This window comes from Monodon monoceros, unplaced genomic scaffold (assembly GCF_005190385.1).
Source record: "Monodon monoceros isolate NGI ecotype Baffin Bay Population unplaced genomic scaffold, NGI_Narwhal_1 Super_Scaffold_12, whole genome shotgun sequence".
NCBI lineage: Eukaryota > Metazoa > Chordata > Mammalia > Artiodactyla > Monodontidae > Monodon > Monodon monoceros.
The window spans coordinates 66,488,227-66,508,324 of record NW_021703768.1 but is presented as its reverse complement, the minus strand read 5'-3'; the positions used below and the strand labels follow the sequence as shown (position 1 = coordinate 66,508,324).

Genomic DNA, 20,098 nt, shown 5'->3' with positions numbered 1-20,098 from the left:
TCCATGACTAGAGACAAAGTCGTTGGTGTGGTGGGAATGTATCCATGGAAAGAACAGCTTAGTCAGATGACAAAAATGGAGATCCATATCTTTATTTACATTTTAAATTATAACTGTTAAATAAAATTACATTGAGCAAGAAATGGGCCAATAATAAATCTCACTATTATTTCTATTGTTTATGACAATAGGAACTAATGCCAGTTCCTATAATATACTATATACTGAGTTTAAAAAGATCACTTTATCCTGTCACTAAATCTACAATAAAATAAAGACTTAAGTTCCTCTCTTTTCTAGTGAACTAAGAAAAATCCAAAATATACTTTTTGTCAGCTAGTCTAGAAAATAAACAAAAGACACACATTTGATGAAATTCTGAATTTATGAAAAAATAATTTTATTAATATGCAATTGATCAAACAACTAAACCAAAAAAATAAAAGGTGGGGAGGAGGAAAGAAAGAATTGCTGGTCCATTAAGTTCACTGGGATGTTAACTAGCCTGTAAGTATGAGAATAAAGAAAGAGTCCTGCTGTGTTTAACTTGCAGAGCTATAAATTATTTTATCTACAAAAATAAATCATTTCATTAATTTTGGAAATATGGTACAATTCAAAATTTCATTTATATGAAATAAAATAATGCCACTTCATTACCATAAGGCAAACAGTGGGAAAGTCGAATACATATTTAAAGATTTACTTCAGATTAGATACTAGAGCTTAAGTTTGTGGCTAATGAATACCACAAAACACTCTGAATTCTTCAGCAGAAAAATATTTAGTCAATCCCAATTATTCTGGAGGATACTTACTAGAATTGGTAATAATTGTAAACAGAAAGTGCTCTCTGCAAGTGTTTTCCAAAATCCCATGAGACACTCCAGTAAAAGGTGTTTTAAATTCAAACACATTTGGGAAATGTTGATTCAATAAAGCTAACACGTAAACGTTCACTGTGAATCTCAGGGAAGAGCTATAGCCTGCAAAGTTTCCCCAAAGCAGATGGCTAGGGAACCTCTTACTTGCCGGACAGTTCTTTTTTACTATTTCAAGGAACAAACTCTGAGATGCTTCTTTATGAGAAATGATGGGATTCAGTTTTCCCTACAAACTTTGGTAGTTTCGCTTAACCTTTCTTTACGTCTTATTCACAGAATGTCCTCAAGTCCCACATCTTGCCCTATACCTTAAATATATATAAATACACACACATACACACAATATATATGCCACATTTATACAAATACAAAATTTTAAATATGTATGTATCTTTCATATCTATCTACCTATCAAAATTTACCCTCTCTGAGCAATGCCCCAGGATCCAGTTGTTTTCTCCTTCCCTTTCTCCCAAATCAAATGTCTTAACACATCGTGTCTCTGAATCAGGTGTCATAGAAAAGCACCTAATTTGGCAGATACAGTTGGTAATAATCAGGTGTACAGAAATTTTAAAAGCATAGGGCTGTCTTAACCTAAAGAAATAAACCATAAACAGTAAATGAAGTTTGAAGGTGGATTAAGTCAGAGGGAAGATGTTCTATTCGCTGATCCAACAACTATGCTACATAAGCATCTATCCACCTTGTTACGTGTAAGTCCAGTAACAAATTTTTATCCAAGGAAAGCACTGCTATTATTCTTTGGGAAAAGTATTTAAATTTCTCAATGTTCTTCTTCTACCCTTCCCAACACAAAAGAAAAAAACAGAGAAAGAAACAGAAAATAGAGAAAGAAAGAAATAGAGAAAGAAAATTCAGGCACATTTTATAGGAAAATGACAAAACTTTTTTTTTTTTTTTTTGCAGTACGCGGGCCTCTCACTGTTGTGGCCTCTCCCGTTGCAGAGCACAGGCTCCGGACACACAGGCTCAGCAGCCATGGCTAACGGGCCTAGCCGCTCCGCCGCACGTGGGATCTTCCCGGACCGGGGCACGAACCCGTGTCCCCTGCATTGGCAGGCGGACTCTCAACCACTGCGCCACCAGGGAAGCCCCAAAACTTTTTTTATACATATTTTATAAATTGTATAATTGCATAATCCTAGTGTGAACTGTGATGTAGAATTATATAATTTATGAGCTGAAACTACTCTTACTGATGACCTGATCCAAAAGTCTCACTTACGTATGAAATTTTAAAAGGAAGGAGAGGTGATAAATGAACTCAAAGTCACACAAACACGTGGCCTAACCAGAGCTTAAAACCCAAATCTTTCAACTCTTTGTCCCCTAGGCTTTCCAATTCACCAGAGCGCCTCCCACATTTTTGTTTTGTTTTGCTTTTGAAAATCTTCACACATTGCAGAAAAATAAGATATAGTAATACATTCTGTGCTTGTATTCTATGTACTTACATATCTAAATATTAAAAGTTACCAACAATGTTTATTTTATTTCCTTTCTAAATTTATTCATATTCATCTGCTGATTTTGAAGTCTTGACAACACATGCATAACCTACCTAAGCTGAAACATGACAAAGTAATGATTTTTGTGAGTGTACATTTCTCCTTCAAAAGTGATACTATTATTGGGACTTCCCTGGTGGTCCAGTGGTAAAGAATCTGCCTTCCAGTGCAGGGGACGTGGGTTCGATCCCTGGTTGGGGAACTAGGATCCCACATGCTGCGGGGCAGCTAGGCCCGCATGCCACAACTGCTGAGCTTGCATGCCACAACAGGAGAGCCTGCGTACCGCAAACTAAAGAGCCCGTGCACTCTAGAGCCTGCGTGCCACAACTAGAGAGAGAAAAACCACATGCCACAACTAGAGAGTAACCTGCACATCGCAACGAAGAGCCCGGGAGCCGCAACAAAAGATCCCACGTGCCGCATCAAAGATCACAGGTGCTGCAGCTAAGACCCAACACAGCACCCCCCCCAAAAAGTGATACTGTTATTATCATGCCTAAAGAAAAGCACATCTTTACCGGCCAATATTCACAAGGGGTGGTAATTTTGTAGCATTCTACAAATCTCTGAATAGTGACTATTGACAAAAGGATAAAAATTCAATTTATTTAGATTAGAGAAAAGAAAACTGTAGAGAACTTAGACTTCTTTGTATTAATTTAGAAAATCCCTGAGCTCTCTAAATTACTACATAAGCTCTTAAACAAGAAGTCACAAATAATGAAAAATTTCCTTTTATGAAAATAATAAGGTGAAACAGATTATTCCCAACTATTTTTCAGTCAAGAAACTGCTAGCTTGAGCCTTAATAATGTGCTTTTTAAGTGTCCAAGTAATGAAGATTTATTTTTAGCAGAGAATCCTTATAAATCATATGGTACAGAATATAATCAGAGTATTGTAATGTAGTTATCATGCAATAAGTATTTATAAAATGAATGAAATACAGATAGACATTTAAGTTTTGACTTCCTTAAACAGAATTAATAAAAGTATCCACTTTATATATCATTCTTATATAATGTATACATAACCACATTTTTATAATTTCTCAATTGTTAAAGCTGAATTTAGTCAACAATATTTCAGTTCTCTGTTTTGGATTAAGTAAATTTAATGTATTACATAAGGGAGATGTCCAGTTTCATTTCTGATATGTAACGAGCTTGGAAGTCATCACTCCTATCCTTACAAATAAAGCTGAACAAACTGAAAATCAGTTTGTTGGACCAATCAGATAATTGAGATTGGAGAGCAAACCACCACCTCAAAATCTGGAGAGATAGGTTAATCCAGATTATCAAGGCTGAGATCTGTTTCCCTGGAGTTGAGGACCCAGGAGCCATAAATTGGTTAAATGGCAATGCATTGCTGGAGGCTGAATGTAGACTAGCTGGAGATTAACAAACTCTTGCGGGGGGGGGGGGCACAGTTTTGGGGAATCCCCACCCTTTCCTGGATTTTGCCTCCAGGAATCCCACCAGGTTCTCATAGTAAAGATCCAAGAAAGATGCTCTCCTGATTCTAGCAGGGGGGAGCGAATGAGTCATCTTTGTGAAATACACCCAGAGACTCTCTGTAGCAAAGGCCTACTCTCCAGGGAAAAAGACCTGATCTGAGTTTCTTCCCATGTGGGGTAAGGATATTTCTCATGCTCCAGCCTCCCTCCCTTTCTTATTTCACTTTAGAGGAGAGGGGAAAAAAGAGCTATAACACCAGATAAACACTTGTGAAACTCACAGCCCCAAGACACAGGCCTGCTGAAAGACTGATATTTAATCATAAAAAGGTAGAATGCCTTTCTCCTACACCATACCATCACACCAATAGGGTTTCAGTAAAACACAGTTGATTAGAGTTGAAAGAGCTGGAAGATGCAGACTCTCTTTGAGGAGACGTATTCAGGGAAGTCCAAAGATAAGAGGAGAGACAAAAACAAGGGCACCGGGGGAATCTGAAGCTTCTGACAATAAACATTAGATACTGCACAACTCCTAGCACAGTAACATAAATCCTCACATTAAAGTCCTCTTCAGCTCCTATTACTCAATACATGTTCAGCTTTCAACAAAAAATTACATGGCATGATAGACAGCAAGGAAAAAAAACAGTGTTAAGAGTAAAAGCAAGCATCAGAACCTGACTGAGACATGGAATGGATGTTGGAATCATCACACAGAGAATTTAAAATAATTACAATGAACATGTTAAGGGTGCTAATGGAAAAAGTAGACAATTTGCAAGAACAGATGAACAATGTAAGCAAAGAGATGAAGACTCTAAGAAAAAAATCAAAATGAAATGCTAGAAATCAAAAGCACTATAATAGAAATGAAGAATATATTTGATGGGCTCATCAACAGACTGCACACAGCCAAGGGAAAAAAAATCAGTGAGCTTGAAAACAGGTAAGCAGAAAGTACCAAAACTGAAATACGAAACATTAAAAGAATGAAAAATGACAGGATATCCAAGAACTATGGGACGATTTCAAAAAGTATAACATATAAAGGAAGCAGAGTAGAAGAAATATCTGAAGTACTAACGTCTGAGAATTTTTCAAAATTAAAGACAGAAAACAAGCCACATATCCAGGAAGGTCAGGAAATACCAAACTAGACAAACACCAGGAAAAAAAAAATAAAACAAAAAACATACACCTAGGCATATCATATTCAAATTGCAGAAAACTAAAGACAAAGAAAAAATCTTGAAAGAGGCAAGAGCAGGTAAGATATCTTACCTAGAGAGGAACAAGTAAAGAATTACAGTGGACTTCTCATCAGAAACCATGCAAACAAAAAGAAAGTGGAGTGAAATATTTAAAGTGTTGAAGAAAAAGCGCAAAAACCTAAAAGTCTATATCTAGTGAAATTATCCTTCAAAATCAGAGAAATAATGCTTTTCTCAGAAAACCATAGAAAAGATATAATAGAAAACAAAATGTAATAATCCTAAGTGTGTATGCAACTAATAACAGGGTCAAAATACAAGAAGCAAAACTGATAGACCTGAAAGGTGTAACAGACAAATCCACTATTAGAGTTGGAGATTCAATACCCTTATTTGAGTAATTGACAGATCAAGCAGGCAGAAAATCAGTAAGGATACAGTGGGCCTGAATAGCACTATCAATCACCTTGATTTAAATGACATTTATAGAATCCTTCATCCAACAACAGCAGGATACACACTCTTCTCAAGCTCACAAGTACACAAGTAATATTCACAAAGATAGACCATCCACTGGGCTATAAAACATAGCCTAACACATTTAAAAGAACAGAAATCATACAAAGTATGTTCTTAAACCATAATGGAAATAAACTGGAAACCAGTAACAGAAACGTTACAGCTGGAAAATTCCAAAGTATTTGGAGGTTAAACAACATATTTCTAATTACTTCCAAACAACATACTTCTAAACACATAGGTCAAATAAAAAATCTCAAGAGAAATTTTAAAACTCTGAAGTAAATGAAAAGGAAAATACAACTTATTAAAATTTGTGGGACGGATGAAAAGCAGTACTTAGAGGGAAATTTATAGCTTTGAATGCATATATTTGAAAAGAAGAAATATCTAAAATCAATAACCTAAGCTTCCATTTGAGGAGACAGAAGACTAACTTAAGCTTAAAACAACCAGAAGAAAGAAACAGTAAATATTAGAGCAAAAAACAATAAAATTGGAAACAAAATAGCAATAGAGAAAATCAATTAAACCAAAAGCTGTTTCGTGAAAAGATGAATACAAATTATTACATTAGACAATGTATATGGAAGTACCTTGTAAACTGTAAATATTTTATATAATACTGAATTTATTCATTAATTTAAAATATGTTCAAATAAGAAAATTAAACATTTGGGGGAAGACTGAACATAGTACAGATGGTGAAAACACTGACAGCAATCCACAGTCTTTTGCATAATTTATGGATGAGATATATCACAAGGATTTTATGATTAGATTCTAGATACCTGCCTGCACTTCCATCCTGAATCATCTATAAGATTAGCAAAGAAAACTATTTGCATTATAAAATGGTGTTGTAAGTTGTCAGGCTGAAATAATCAAACATCAACATTAATAAAATTTAACTCACCTTTATTTTACAACCCTTTGGATTAAATTTTGCAGAATAAGGTCTAGAGAGCTGTGCTATCTTCTCCCTGTTACCCTGGGATGTTGAGTTGTACATTGTTTGAAAACAGATTTCCTTGTCAGATGGATAAGCTTCTGCCAATAATTTTGCACTGAAGATTTTTCTTTTTCTTCCTCATATTGTCCCTGAAACCTTATGAATGGACCAAATACCAAATCCACTGACAGATCTAGTATGTATGCCTTTCATTTCCAATTGCCTATCTAAGAATGTGTTGACTAGAACTGTGTGTGTATACATACATTATATTATGTATATACACACACAATTCATATATATACATATATATACATATACATATGTGTGTATATATGTATGAATGAAAGTGTATATGCATATGTATATGTGTACATACACACACACACACACACACACACGCACGCACGCACACCCCTCTCCTGTTGGTTCTGTTCCTCTGGAGAAGCTTGACTGACACAAAATTTTCTATTTGTTCATTTCTGCCTTAAGCTTCCCAGTGACACTGATGCAATGCTTAGGTCTTTGACATTTAGGACCAAGAAGATGGCTCATGTTACTGGAATAATGATGTTCAATAACTTTTTATTTTCATCTGATCTAAGCAGCAATGGGAAAATACGTTTTCACATGATAAAAGTCCCAAACAACAAATTCTGTTCTTAATTCCATCTTTACTACCAATTAAGAAATTTTTAAGGAAGCCTTTTTATAAGGGCTTCAAGATATATACTACACATTAGTACGTATTTGCAGTCTAGCTAAGAATAATAAAAACTTTCACCAAAACCTTGCAATGTTTTATGATCTAAATCAACAAATTTTTACAGTATGTGTTAAGTCGTTATGCTACATAGCTACAAATGTTAAACAATTATTTTCAAATAAAAATTACATAATAATAAAGAGAAACATTTATTATCATAAGATATACACTATGCTATGTGTTTTACATGGATTATCTCATTCAACATCAAAACAAGAGGAAAGAAACAAACAAAAAACTATAAGCTATGACCTCTTAATATGACCTTTAACAGAGAAGAAAAAAGTTTAGTGATATGAAGTAATTTGCCTGAGGTCAAAAAAGCTGGGAGCTCAACATTCTAAAGCCTGGGTTCTTAACTGCTATTTAACCAAGAAATGATTTTGAATGAATAGAATTCATTCCACCTTTCCAAACCAGTGACTGACTATGTGCTGACTTTGTTGTAGTTACTGAAGAACAGAGGCCAGTGGTACGCAATTCTTTTGAACAATTTCTAAGATAGGAATGTGACTAGCAGATAATCAGATTAGTATAAGTATCTGAAAATAGCATTTAATATAGTCTTTGAAGCAGAAAATGCCAGGAAAAGGTAATAGCAACTATCTTTCAACAGTTTAACTCATATCTGTTTAATTTATAGCAAACATCAAAATTAACAAGAAACTGATACGTGGCAAAAAACTGATTTTGATAGCAATATGTGTTCATTGGAACCTCATAGTTACCACTATAGAGTGAGATCTGCTATTAGGCAAGCTTATTTTGGAGTATACTATTTAGACATGGATCTATATCCTTACTTTGCCATATCCTTGGGAAAGTTCTCTTGGGAAAGCTCCCTGTACCTCAGTTTCTTCATGAGTTGAATGAGGATAACAAGACCTACCTTGCAAGACTGTTGTAAAGACTAGAGAGAATCTATGTAGTTAATGGTGAAAACACAGTAGGTGCTAAATAAATTATGGCTGCTGTTATTATTGGTATCATTATTACTGTTATCACAAATAAATGTAGAGGGTTGCCTGTATTATAAAGAGCAGATCTTGGAGAATCACTTCAGAGAGCCACTAAGTGAGGGTGAAGACCACAGTTGGCTGCTTTGGGCATGGAATAGAGGTGACATGCTGTCAGATGGAAAAGTGAATGTGTGAGTCAGAAAGGTCAGAGAAGAACTGTAACAGGGAGCTTCTTTTAGAGATTTTAGGCATGAAGTTGATTAGTGGAGAAAGGATACTGAAATTCACACAGACAGACCAAGTCATAGTCCATTGGTCCCAAGAGTCACATTTAGGTTTCAGTCAGAGATGTGTGGTGGGTGCTAAATTATTCTAGAACCTCACCCAGCTATGGATATTCTCTTACTAACCAAGCATTAAGGGCTGGATCTCCTGCCTTTTCTAAAGGAACCCATGACAAGGTCAGGGGATATTTTTACATGAATCCCACTTCTGATTGAAGCAAACTTTGAGAAAGGTAATAGCGAGCTCCTGTGAAAAGTCATGTTTTTAAGTTCTTGTAAATCAGACGCTACATCCCAGGAGGGTGGAGAGAAGCAGAGGTAGCCACAGTCCATGCCTCCGCCCCTCTGAATAAAGCCCAAAGGAATTACCCACAGGACCAGAAAAAGTTATACAGTGCAGAATTACAAGAACATACTCATGGTTCTCAGTGGGATTTATTACTTTCAATTTACCAAAGCTCTTGTGATGAAACAAACATCCCCCCTCACTTTGATTGATATTAATTTGTTGCACAATATAGCACCACAGCCAGTTTCTCTTTGTAGAGTATTTCCCAAAACTATGAACAAATCAGAATGATTCTGAAAAGATACTTACTTTCCATTCCTTTGTTTTACACAGAGATTCCAAAGACAGCTTGATGACCTTTTTTATTTACAAAACGTAGTAACTCCCCCACTGACCTCTCAATCTATACCTTCTCTTTCCTGGTATAGTCCAATAACTCCCAGAATCCAACTCTACATTCTTTACAGTTTTTAAAAATTATTTTAAATTCTACAAGTCATACACGAATGTACTTAGACTGTACTTTAGATAAGGCTAAAATCTCCTTTTAGATACTCACCCCCGCCCCCAATTCCAACCCCCATCTGCATCAGAGGTAGCCATTATTAACAGTGTATATGTAACCTTTCAAAACCTTTATTCATCAATAGAAAATACTTGTTATTTTCTGTTCTGTTTTTTACCAATTGCCATTATAAGGTATGTACAATCTTGCAACTTGCTTTTATTAAGTTGTAAGAAATTCTAGGGTACACATATTCATTTATGGAGGCTAAAAGATTAGTGGAAACAATGGTGGACACACAGCAGGTTCTAAGAACCTGTGCACAACCATGAAATTTTGGGTATGTTACTAACTTCACTATCCTCATTTCTGAATAATCCTCCATCTCCCTCTCTTACAGGTTTTGTGTACAAACTAAATGAAGTAATATGTGTGTGTGTTTTAAAAGCTGTGCAGTTTTATATATAAATAAAATGCGATTTCTTAAATATTATCTGGAAAATAAAATCAGGTAGTGCTACTATTCTAAAACTATATACTATAGGTATTTAACTCAAAATTTTAACCAAGAAGTGCCACAATATTGAAACATTTAGCTAGTGGCATAGCATTCCTAGCTTTGAATGCTTCATTGGAAGCATTACATCAAAGGTTTAATCATGAGAAAATAAATTTGCATGTAAGCTCAAGTTATTAAACTGTTTACAAATTTGATTCAATTTTTAATTCTGTGAGCTTCTGTGCTTGATTCCTAGAGTAAATGAACAGCAGCCCTAATGTATTAAAACAGTTAGAATAACTAAATCCGAAAACAGATTTGCAAAACTATGACATTTAAAAATATTTTAAAATGTATCCCAAATCTACTATTTTAGTAAAAACAACTGTGTAAATTATTTCAGTTTAAGTTACAACTCTTTTTAGAAAAATGCTCTTTATAAGATATAAGCCTGGAAGGTCTGCATTTTAAGTAAATTCAGACATTAAGATTCTTGGGGGAAATAGTTAAAAAAGAATGCACTACAAAGTCCCCCTCATTTCTAGTTTTTTTCAATAACAAACAATATCACCTTCACCTAAACTGAAAACTGCCATGTATTTGTTCTGTTTGCTTTTCATTATGAATTACTCACTTTTAGTGGGGAGGAGGGAGCTGGGGGTTCAGAGAAGGTTTTGGGGGAGTGACATGTTTTTCAACCTTTCCAATTTCCTTTATTTGAAACACATTACTTCACACTATTTCTTCAGCATCTCCAAGTTCAAAGGGCTACCTAATTTTCACTGCTTAATATGAAAACAAAAAAGAACCATGGGCTCAACAACATTAATCATTAGAGAAGTGCAAATCAAAACTACACTGAGATATCATCTCACACCGGTCAGAATGGCCATCATCAAAAAATCTAGAAACAATAAATGCTGGAGAGGGTGTGGAGAAAAGGGAACACTCTTGCACTGTTGGTGGAAATGTAAATTGATACAGCCACTATGGAGAACAGTATGGAGGTTCCTTAAAAAACTAAAAACAGAACTACCATACGACCCAGCAATCCCACTACTGGGCATATACCCTGAGAAAGCCAGAATTCAAAAATAGTCATGTACCAAAATGTTCATTGCAGCTCTATTTACAATAGCCAGGACAATGGAAGCAACCTAAGTGTCCATCAACAGATCAATGGATAAAGAAGATGTGGCACATATATACAATGGAATATTACTCACCCATAAAAAGAAACGAAATTGAGTTATTTGTAGTGAGGTGGATGGACCTACTGTGTGTCATACAGAGTGAAGTAAGTCAGAAAGAGAAAAAGAAATACTGTATGCTAACACATATATGGAGTCTAAGAAAAAAAAAAATGGTCATGAAGAACCTAGGGGTAAGACGGGAATAAAGACACAGACCTATTAGAGAAGGGACTTGAGAATATGGGGAGGGGGAAGGGTAAGCTGTGACAAAGTGAGAGAGTGGCATGGACATATATACACTACCAAATGTAAAACAGATGGCTAGTGGGAAGCAGCCGCATACCACAGGGAGATCAGCTTGGTGCTTTGTGACCACCTAGAGGGGTGGGATAGGGAGGGTGGGAGGGAGGGAGATGCAAGAGGGAAGAGATATGGGAACATATGTATATGTATAACTGATTCACTCTGTTATAAAGCAGAAACTAACATACCATTGTAAAGCAATTATACTCTGATAAAGATGTTAAAATAAATAAATAAATAAATAAATAATAAATAAAAGAATCACGAAGGGCTCCCAGAGGGACCTGGTTTGATTTGGAAAATGACTAAATTGGCAAACACACCTCTCAATGGGAGGTGTCACTATTGTCTCCAGCAGCCCTAGAAACGAAGTCCCAAACACACGGAGTCATAAAAAAAAAAAAGAACGGGAAAGTACTGACGTATATACATATATGTAAAAAATATTACATAAAGCCATAACATTTTGGGGGGTGTCAATGTGATCATAGCAAGATAACTCAGAGCTGAGTTAAGATCCTGAAACACAACTAAGTCAGAGTGATTTCCAAGTACATTCATGTCTGAGAAGGAAGGTGGGGCAGATGGAACATGTATCTAATGTCTACCTTTTAGATGCCAAGAGTGAAGGTGAACTGTAAGAATTATCTGAGGTCAATTTAATCCAACTCTAAATTATAAATCTAAGTGAACATACACATTTAATGAATTAGTGGAATAAAGTAGATTATAAAACTCTAATTGTATAAATCAGAACAATGAGTCATATGACAGTTTTAGGACCCATTTTAATGTTTTATAGTTTGTGCCAATTTCTCTAAATAGAGAAATTCTGACCACTGGTACTTCAGATTTTCACTCATAGGAAAAAGTAAGCAATAACACAATGACAGATGCTCAGACTAGGTACACAAAAGTGAGAGAAATGAAAATTATAACTATCCATTCTACAAATTAGGTGAACAGCAGAAAAAGCACATGGAATCTCAGAAGACCACAGGCTCCCAGCCCTAGCTTCAATATACTAAAACATTTTGGATCACAGTTTCTTCAAATATAAAATGAGGAGATTGGACTATATCTTCAATGTTCTCTACAGCCTATGATATTTCATGGGAAAAATTTCATAATGGTAGTGGGTTTATAAAACCTATGATTTGAATGCCAAAAATGGTAACCTGGGAAATTTTAATGGCTTGTGGAATATTTATTGCTGTCAACTATTTTTTTTTTCAAAAACCATTTTTTTGGGGTCTGGCTACAGAAATAATTACACGTTATCTGTAGGCAATGTGGAAAATAGAGACAAACCCAACTAAGAAAAAGAATGACCTATAATCACTACCCAAAGATAACCTGATCTGTTAACATACCTGTTTCCATATCTATTGTTATATCAATTACTGTAATGTATTGAATCCAGTGGTTTTCAAATTTTTTTATGCGCAGAATCATTTTTTTCTAAAGAAAATCTCACATGTAACATTAATATGTACAAGAAATAAAAGTGAAAATACTCTGAAATGGTGATGAAGGGCCAGGGTTTTTCTGAGGTGATTGTCAACACACTTCTATGGAACCCTGTACTCAAACAAGTACTGCTTTAAAACCATTGACTTAATTTCCTAATGCTGGACATTTACACTATTTCTGTGGTTTTGTTTGTGTGTTTGTTTTTGCTTTTATAAATAACATTTAGATCTTTGTGCGCAGTCATGGTTATTTCCTTAGGATAATTCCTGGAGGCTAAATTTCTGGATCAAATGGTTTTAAGGTATTTATTGTCATACCAGCTTATCCTAAGGATCACCCATTGTATAGTATAATCGTAGGGATAATAAATTTTAGCATTGGAGGAGGTTAAGGTTTTGTACGTAGTCGGTGCCGTATGTATTTGATACTATTCCTAACAAGGATAATCGGCTTCGCAGGCTGCGAACAGCAGTAGGATGGTTGGTATTATGCTGGCTAAGGTAAAGTGTGAGTTTAGGATTATTAGGGTTGCCATGATGAACAGTGATAATATTATGCCTTCTAGACATAATAGTGAGGACATTAAGTGGGATCGGTATATTAGCAGCCCTACAAGGGATATTGTGAAAGCCATAATAATATTTATGTACACTAAAGACACTTGGTAGTTATGAGTTTAGTCATAATCTAATGAGTCGAAATCATTTGTTTTATTTTAAACTAAATACCATATTCAATTCATTCTAGCCCCTTTTGAGTTCATTCATAGGCTGGGCTAATTGCCAATAATGAGATTAGAAGTAGAGCTATGGTAAGTATTGTTTTTAGATTATTTGTTTGAGTTGCCCAGGGGAGGGGCAGTAGGAGGGCAATTTCTCAGTCAAAGAGGGGGAATGTGGGCTTCCCTGGTGGCGCAGTGGTTGAGAGTCCGCCTGCCAATGCAGGGGATACGGGTTCGTGCCCCGGTCCAGGAGGATCCCACATGCCGCAGAGCGGCTGGGCCCGTGAGCCATGGCCGCTGAGCCTGCGCTCCGCAAAGGGAGAGGCCACAACAGTGAGAGGCCCATGTACTGCAAAAAAAAAAAAAAAGAGGGGTAATGTGATTGCTACTAGGAAAAATTTTATAGAAAAGGGCAGGTGGGCATATCCTGTGGGGTCAAATCCACATTCATAGGGACTTATTTTTTCTGTTTTAAGTGTTTAGCTGAGGGAATCAGAAGGCGATGAGTACGAGCAACAAGGCCAGTGCTGTATTTGTTAGTAGGGTTACTATTAAGTTTCTTATTCTTTTTCGGAGTGTACCAAAACTAACTGATTGGAATTCAGTTGTACTAATTAATACTAAAAGAATTATGAGCCTCATCAATAGATGGATACGAAAAGGAATAGTCACACAACATCTACAAAATGTCAGTATCAAGCAGCGGCTTCAAAGCCGAAGTGGTGGTTGGATGTGAAGTGGAATTTTAATTGGCGCAGAAAACAGACAATAAGGAAGGTGGACCCAATGATTACGTGCAGTCCATGGAACCCTGTGGCCATGAAGAAAGTTGATCCATATACTCCATCTGAGATTGTAAGTGGAGCTTCATAATACTCTGTGGCTTGTAGGAGTGTAAAATATATGCCCAGGGCAATTGTAATAAAGAGGGCTTGGAGTATGTGCTTGTGATTTCCTTCCGTAAGGCTGTGGCGGACTCAAGTAATAGACACGCCAGAGGCTAGTAGCACGGAAGTGTTGAGAAGCAGTACCTCTAGGGGGTTTAGAGGGCAAATGCCTGTTGGTGGCCAGCACCCGCCTAATTCAGGAGTAGGGGCGAGGCTTGAGTAATAGAAGGCTCAAAAGAAGCTGGTAAAAAAGAAGACTTCTGAGACGATAAATAAGATTATCCCATATCAAAGCCCTTTTTGGACAATTGGTGTATGGTGGCCTTGGAAAGTGCTCTCCCGAATAACATCTCGCCACCACTGATACGTTGTTAGAGTATTAGTTAGTAGGCCTAATATTAGTAGTATTATTGAGTTGAAGTGGAATCACATGATTAGGCCCGATGTTATTAGGAGGGCTGAAAGGGCTCCTGTAAGGGGTCAAGGACTGGGCTTTACTATGTGGCATGTGTGGGTCTGGTGGGTCATTATTATTGTCATGCAGATAAAGGCTTACTAGGAGGGTAAACACATAGGCTTCAATTATAGCAACCGCAAATTCGAGGATAGTTAAGTAGGGTAAGAATGATGAATGTAATAAAAGCTGTGGTAGTGCTGATGCTGTGCTAAAGTTGTCCCTCCAATTAGATGTATTAATAAATGTCCTGCTGTAATATTGGCTGTTGATCGCACAACTAGTGCTACTGGTTGGATAAACAGGCTAATAGTTTTGATAATCACTAGTATGGGGATGAGGGGGGGAGGGTGTGCCTTGTGGCAAGAAGTGAGCTAGAGATATTTTTGTTCTGTTATGAAAACTTGTAATCACGGTGCCCGCTCATAGGGGAACTGCTACTCCTACATTTACTCAGAGTTGCGTGGTGGGTGTAAACAAGTGGGGAAGTAGTCCTAGAAGGTTGGTTGACCCAATAAATAAAATGAGTGATATTAGAATTAATGATCAAGCCTGTCCCTTGTGATTATGGGTGCTTATTATTTGTTTTGATGTAAGTTGGACTAGTCATTGTTGAAGGGAAATTATGTGATTATTAGTCATTTTGATGTTGGAAATAAAATACTTTTAAACATAATAATTAAAATAACTACAGGGAGGCCTATTATTGCTGGGGTTATGAAAGAGGCAAATAGATTTTCATTCATTTTGTTTCTCAAGGGGTGGACTGTTTTTACACTTTGGTGCGTGTTGATTCTGGGTTGGGGTAATAAGTATACTTTGTGACTTTTAGTTGAAATATAATAAACAGTGTTAGAAACATAGATGAGATGGTAAGGAATCATGTTGATGTATCTAATTGTGGCATGCCATTAAGGACAGTCTCAGCTCTCGGTCTTTAACTTAAAAGGTTAACGCTACCTAGCTTCTTAATGAGTTTAGAATATTGATGCGGATCATTTTCCGAAGTATTTTAAGGGTACTATTTCAAGGACAATTGGCATGAAGCTAAGGTTTGATACACAAATCTCTGAACACTGTCCATAATACAAACCTGGTCGTACTGATATTAGGGTTGTTTGATTTAGGCGCCCTGGGATTGCGTCTGTTTTCAGGCCTAGGGAAGGTACGGCTCATGAGTGTAATACATCATCAGAGGAGATCAGTATTCGGATTGTTATTTCTATGGGCAACACTACTGGGTTATCTACTTCTAGCAGTTGTAATTCCCCTGGTTTTAAATCTGATGCTGGGATTATATAGGAGTCAAAATTTAAGTCTCTGTAGTCAGTGTACTCATAACTTCAGTATCATTCGTGGCCTATAGTTTTTACAGTAAGGGACGGGTTGTTGATCTCATCTATCATGTACAGGATTCGCAACGATGGCAGGGCAATTAAAATCAAGATAATGGCCGGTAAGATGGTTCAGATGGTTTCTACTTCTTGTGCGTCTATTGTGCTGGTACATGTTAGCTTAGCTGTTAGCACTAGTGAGATGATACAAAAAACCAGAGAGCTAATTAAGAAGACAATTATTATTAGTGTGTGGTTGTGAAAGTGTAGCAATTCTTCCATGATGGGTGATGTTGAGTCTTGAAACCCTAGTTGGAAAGGATATGCCATAGAGATAAACAGAATTTCCACCTGTGACTTAACTTTGACAAAGTTACATAAAATTTTACTAATATCTCATTTATGGAGAAAGACATAGTGGTTATGATGTTGGCTTGAAACCGATAAAAGAGGGTTTGACTCCTTCCTTTCTTGACTATTTTAGACTGACGTTAAGTTGGCTCCTCAAATGTATGATATGGTGGAGGACATCCATTTAACCACTCTAAGTTTGTAGTAGTAAGTTCTACTGCTAGAACTTCTCGTTTGGATACGAATTCCTCTAAGATAATGGAAATTATCACCATGACAGCTGTTAATAAGATGAATGAGCCTATTGATGAGATAGTGTTTCATGTTGTATAGGCATCTAGGTAGTCGGAGTATCGTCGAGGTATGCCAGATAGACCTAAAAAATGTTGTGGGAAGAAAGTTATGTTGACACTCACAAATATGATTACAAAGTGAATTTCTGCTCATGTTGAGTTGAATGTATATCCTAAGAATAGTGAGAATCAGTGCACAAACCCTCCTGTGATAGCGAAAACAGCCCCCATTGAAAGTACATAGTGAAAATATGCGACTACATAGTAAGTATCATGAAAGACAATATCTAATGATGAGTTAGCTAGGACAATACCTGTTGGCCCACCGACTGTGAAAAGGAAGATGAAACCCAGGGCTCACATCATGGCTGGGGACCATTTAATGTTACCTCCATGGAGTGTTGCCAGTCAACTAAACACTTTCTCTCCTGTTGGGACAGCGATGATTATAGTGCCTGATGTAAACTATGCTCGTGTGTCAACATCTATACCCACTGTGAATATGTGGTGGGCTCAAACAATGAACCCTAAGTATCCAATTGACATTATAGCTCATACCATACCCATGTACCCGAAAGGCTCTTTTTTTCCTGAGTAATAGGTTACAATGTGTGAAATCATTCCAAATCCGGGCAGGATTAAAATATACTTCAGGGTGTCCAAAGAATCAAAACAGGTGTTGATATAAGATGGGATCTCCCCCTCCTGCAGGGTCAAAAAACGTTGTGTTTAAGTTTCAGTCAATTAGCAGTATAGTGATTCCGGCTGCTAGTACAGGTAAGGATAATAGAAGTAATACTGCTGTGATTAATACTGATCATACCAATAACGGTGTTTGATATTGGTTTATAGTGGTGGGTTTATATTAATAATAGTGGTGATAAAATTGATAGCCCCCAGAATTGAGGACACACCAGCTAAATGTAGGGAAAAAATAGTAAGGTCAACTGAAGCTCCTGCATGTGCTAAATTTCCAGCCAAGGGTGGATATACGGTTCAGCCTGTACCTGCACCAGCTTCAACTATTGACAATGCCAGCAACAATAAGAAAGGAGGAGGGAGTAGTCAAAAACTCATGTTATTCATATGGGGGAAAGCCATATCAGGTGCTCCAATTATTAGAGGCATAGCCAGTTTCCGAAGCCACTTATCATAACGGGTATGACCATAAAGAAAATTATTACAAGTGCATGGGCTGTTACTACCACATTATAAATTTGGTCGTCTCCGAGCAGTGTTCCAGGCTGACCTAATTCAGCACGAATTAGTAGGCTCAGGCCTATACCTACTATTCCAGCTCAGGCACCAAATAGCAAATATAAACTACCAATGTCTTTGTGGTTGGTTGAGAATAATCAGCGGTTTTTGAACATAGGTAAAATGGCCAGAGTAGGCATTAGACTGTAAATCTAAAGACAGAGGTGATGTCCTCTTTTTGCCAAGCCCTGTGGTGTATTGTTCATATTGAATTGCAAATTCGAAGAAGCAGCTTCAACCCTGCAGGGGCTTCTCCAGCTGTTTTTTTTCCTGCTGCGGGAGAAGTAGATTGAAGCCAGTTGACTAGGGTATTTAGCTGTTAACTAAAAATTCTTGGGAGATGTATCCCTCCAATCTAGTGAGGATTAGCTTCATTAAAGTGTTTGATTTGCATTCAGTTGATGTAGGATATAGTCTTGCAATCCTTATTAGGCAGGAATTAAGTAAATTATACTTGCTTAGGGTTTTGAAGGCTCTTGGTCTGTTTTAACCTAAATTCCTATTCCAACACTGATAGTATTGGTGTGAGGGGCAGAAGTATTGTGGATATTACGATCATAGTTGGTAGGAGGATTATTTGTTTTGCAGAGTCAAACTGTCATTTTATTTTCACGTTTTTTATGGAGGGGAACGTGGTCAGCGCTGTGGAGTATGTGAGTTGCATGTAGAAGTACAGGTTAAGTAGTGCTGTGATGGCTATAAGTGTGGGTAAAATAATATTATTGTTTTTTGTTATTTCTTGAATAATTATTCATTTAGGCATGAATCCTGATAGTGGTGGGAGTCCCCCTATTGATAGTAGAGTGCCTAGGGTAAGGGTTGTGATAACAGGTGTTTTGTTTCATGTGTGTGACAGTGACAGTGTAGTAGTGGCTGAGCTGTGAATAAATAATATGAATATAGTGAGGGTTATTATAGTGTAGATTACTAGGTTTAGAGTTGTTATAGTTGGGTTGTATAGTAAGACAGCTGTTATTCAACCTATGTGGGCGATTGATGAGTAAGCCATGATTTTTCCGAGTTGGGTTTGATTTAATCTACTTCACCCTCCGATTAGAATGGACGGTATGGATAGGGATAGTATTAGGTTTAGGTTGATTGATGGTGAGATTTGCTAAAGGATTGATAGAGGCGCAAGTTTTGGTCATGTCAATAGAATTAGGCCTGCCATTAATGGGATGCCTTGTGTTACCTCGGACACTCAAAAGTGAAAAGGGGATAGTCCTAGTTTTATGGACAGGGCTACTGTTACTACTGTTGATGCTGTTGGGTTGAATATTTTTGTAATAGTTCATTGGCCAGAATATAGTAAGTTAATGATGACTGCTATTATAAGTAGCATGGATGTGGTAGCTTGTGTTAAGAAATATTTAGTGGAGGTTTCAATGGCTAATGGGTTAAAGTTTTTTTTTATTATAATGGGGATAATGGCTAGTATATTTATTTCGATCCAATTCAGGCTAGCAATACACCCAAACCAGTTGACACCAGGAGGAGGTACCCATTTTCTGTTCTGCTTTTAACAGTCACTAACCCATGTGTAACATTTGAATCAGATTCTATTTCTCTCTGACATAGTTCCTCTTCTTCCCTGTCTCTTCCTCATGATACCAAACAGGTTGCTGTTAAGGTTAAATAAGTGCCCTCTTCGAAGCACCAATAATTCGTTTTTGTTAAATGCCACCAGATGCCCAATGGATTAGTCTTTTGCTTTCTTCGAACAGTGATCAGTCAAGCAGTCAGCTTCTATATAGGAATGACCAACCAAAGCATATAGGCCCCTCTGGAGGGGAATATCTTTGTTACTTGGTGCCTTAGGGCACAACATGCCTTACTTTAAGTCTTATTTGTTATATCTAAGCTTTGTTTAAAATCTATTCAAAGCAGCCTCTGACCCCAGATTCCCAAAAATGAACAGTATAAAGCAGATTTTCAAATAAGAAGAGAACCTGGCGATTATCTATGTT

General features: G+C 36.8%; 1 protein-coding gene across 2 annotated transcripts in view; it reads right to left on the bottom strand.

Moving 5' to 3' along the window:
• The window catches only part of XRCC4 (X-ray repair cross complementing 4), a 268,609-nt gene that overhangs the window by 51,183 nt on the left and 197,328 nt on the right, over positions 1–20,098 (bottom strand). The gene's annotated exons all lie outside the window — the stretch shown is intronic.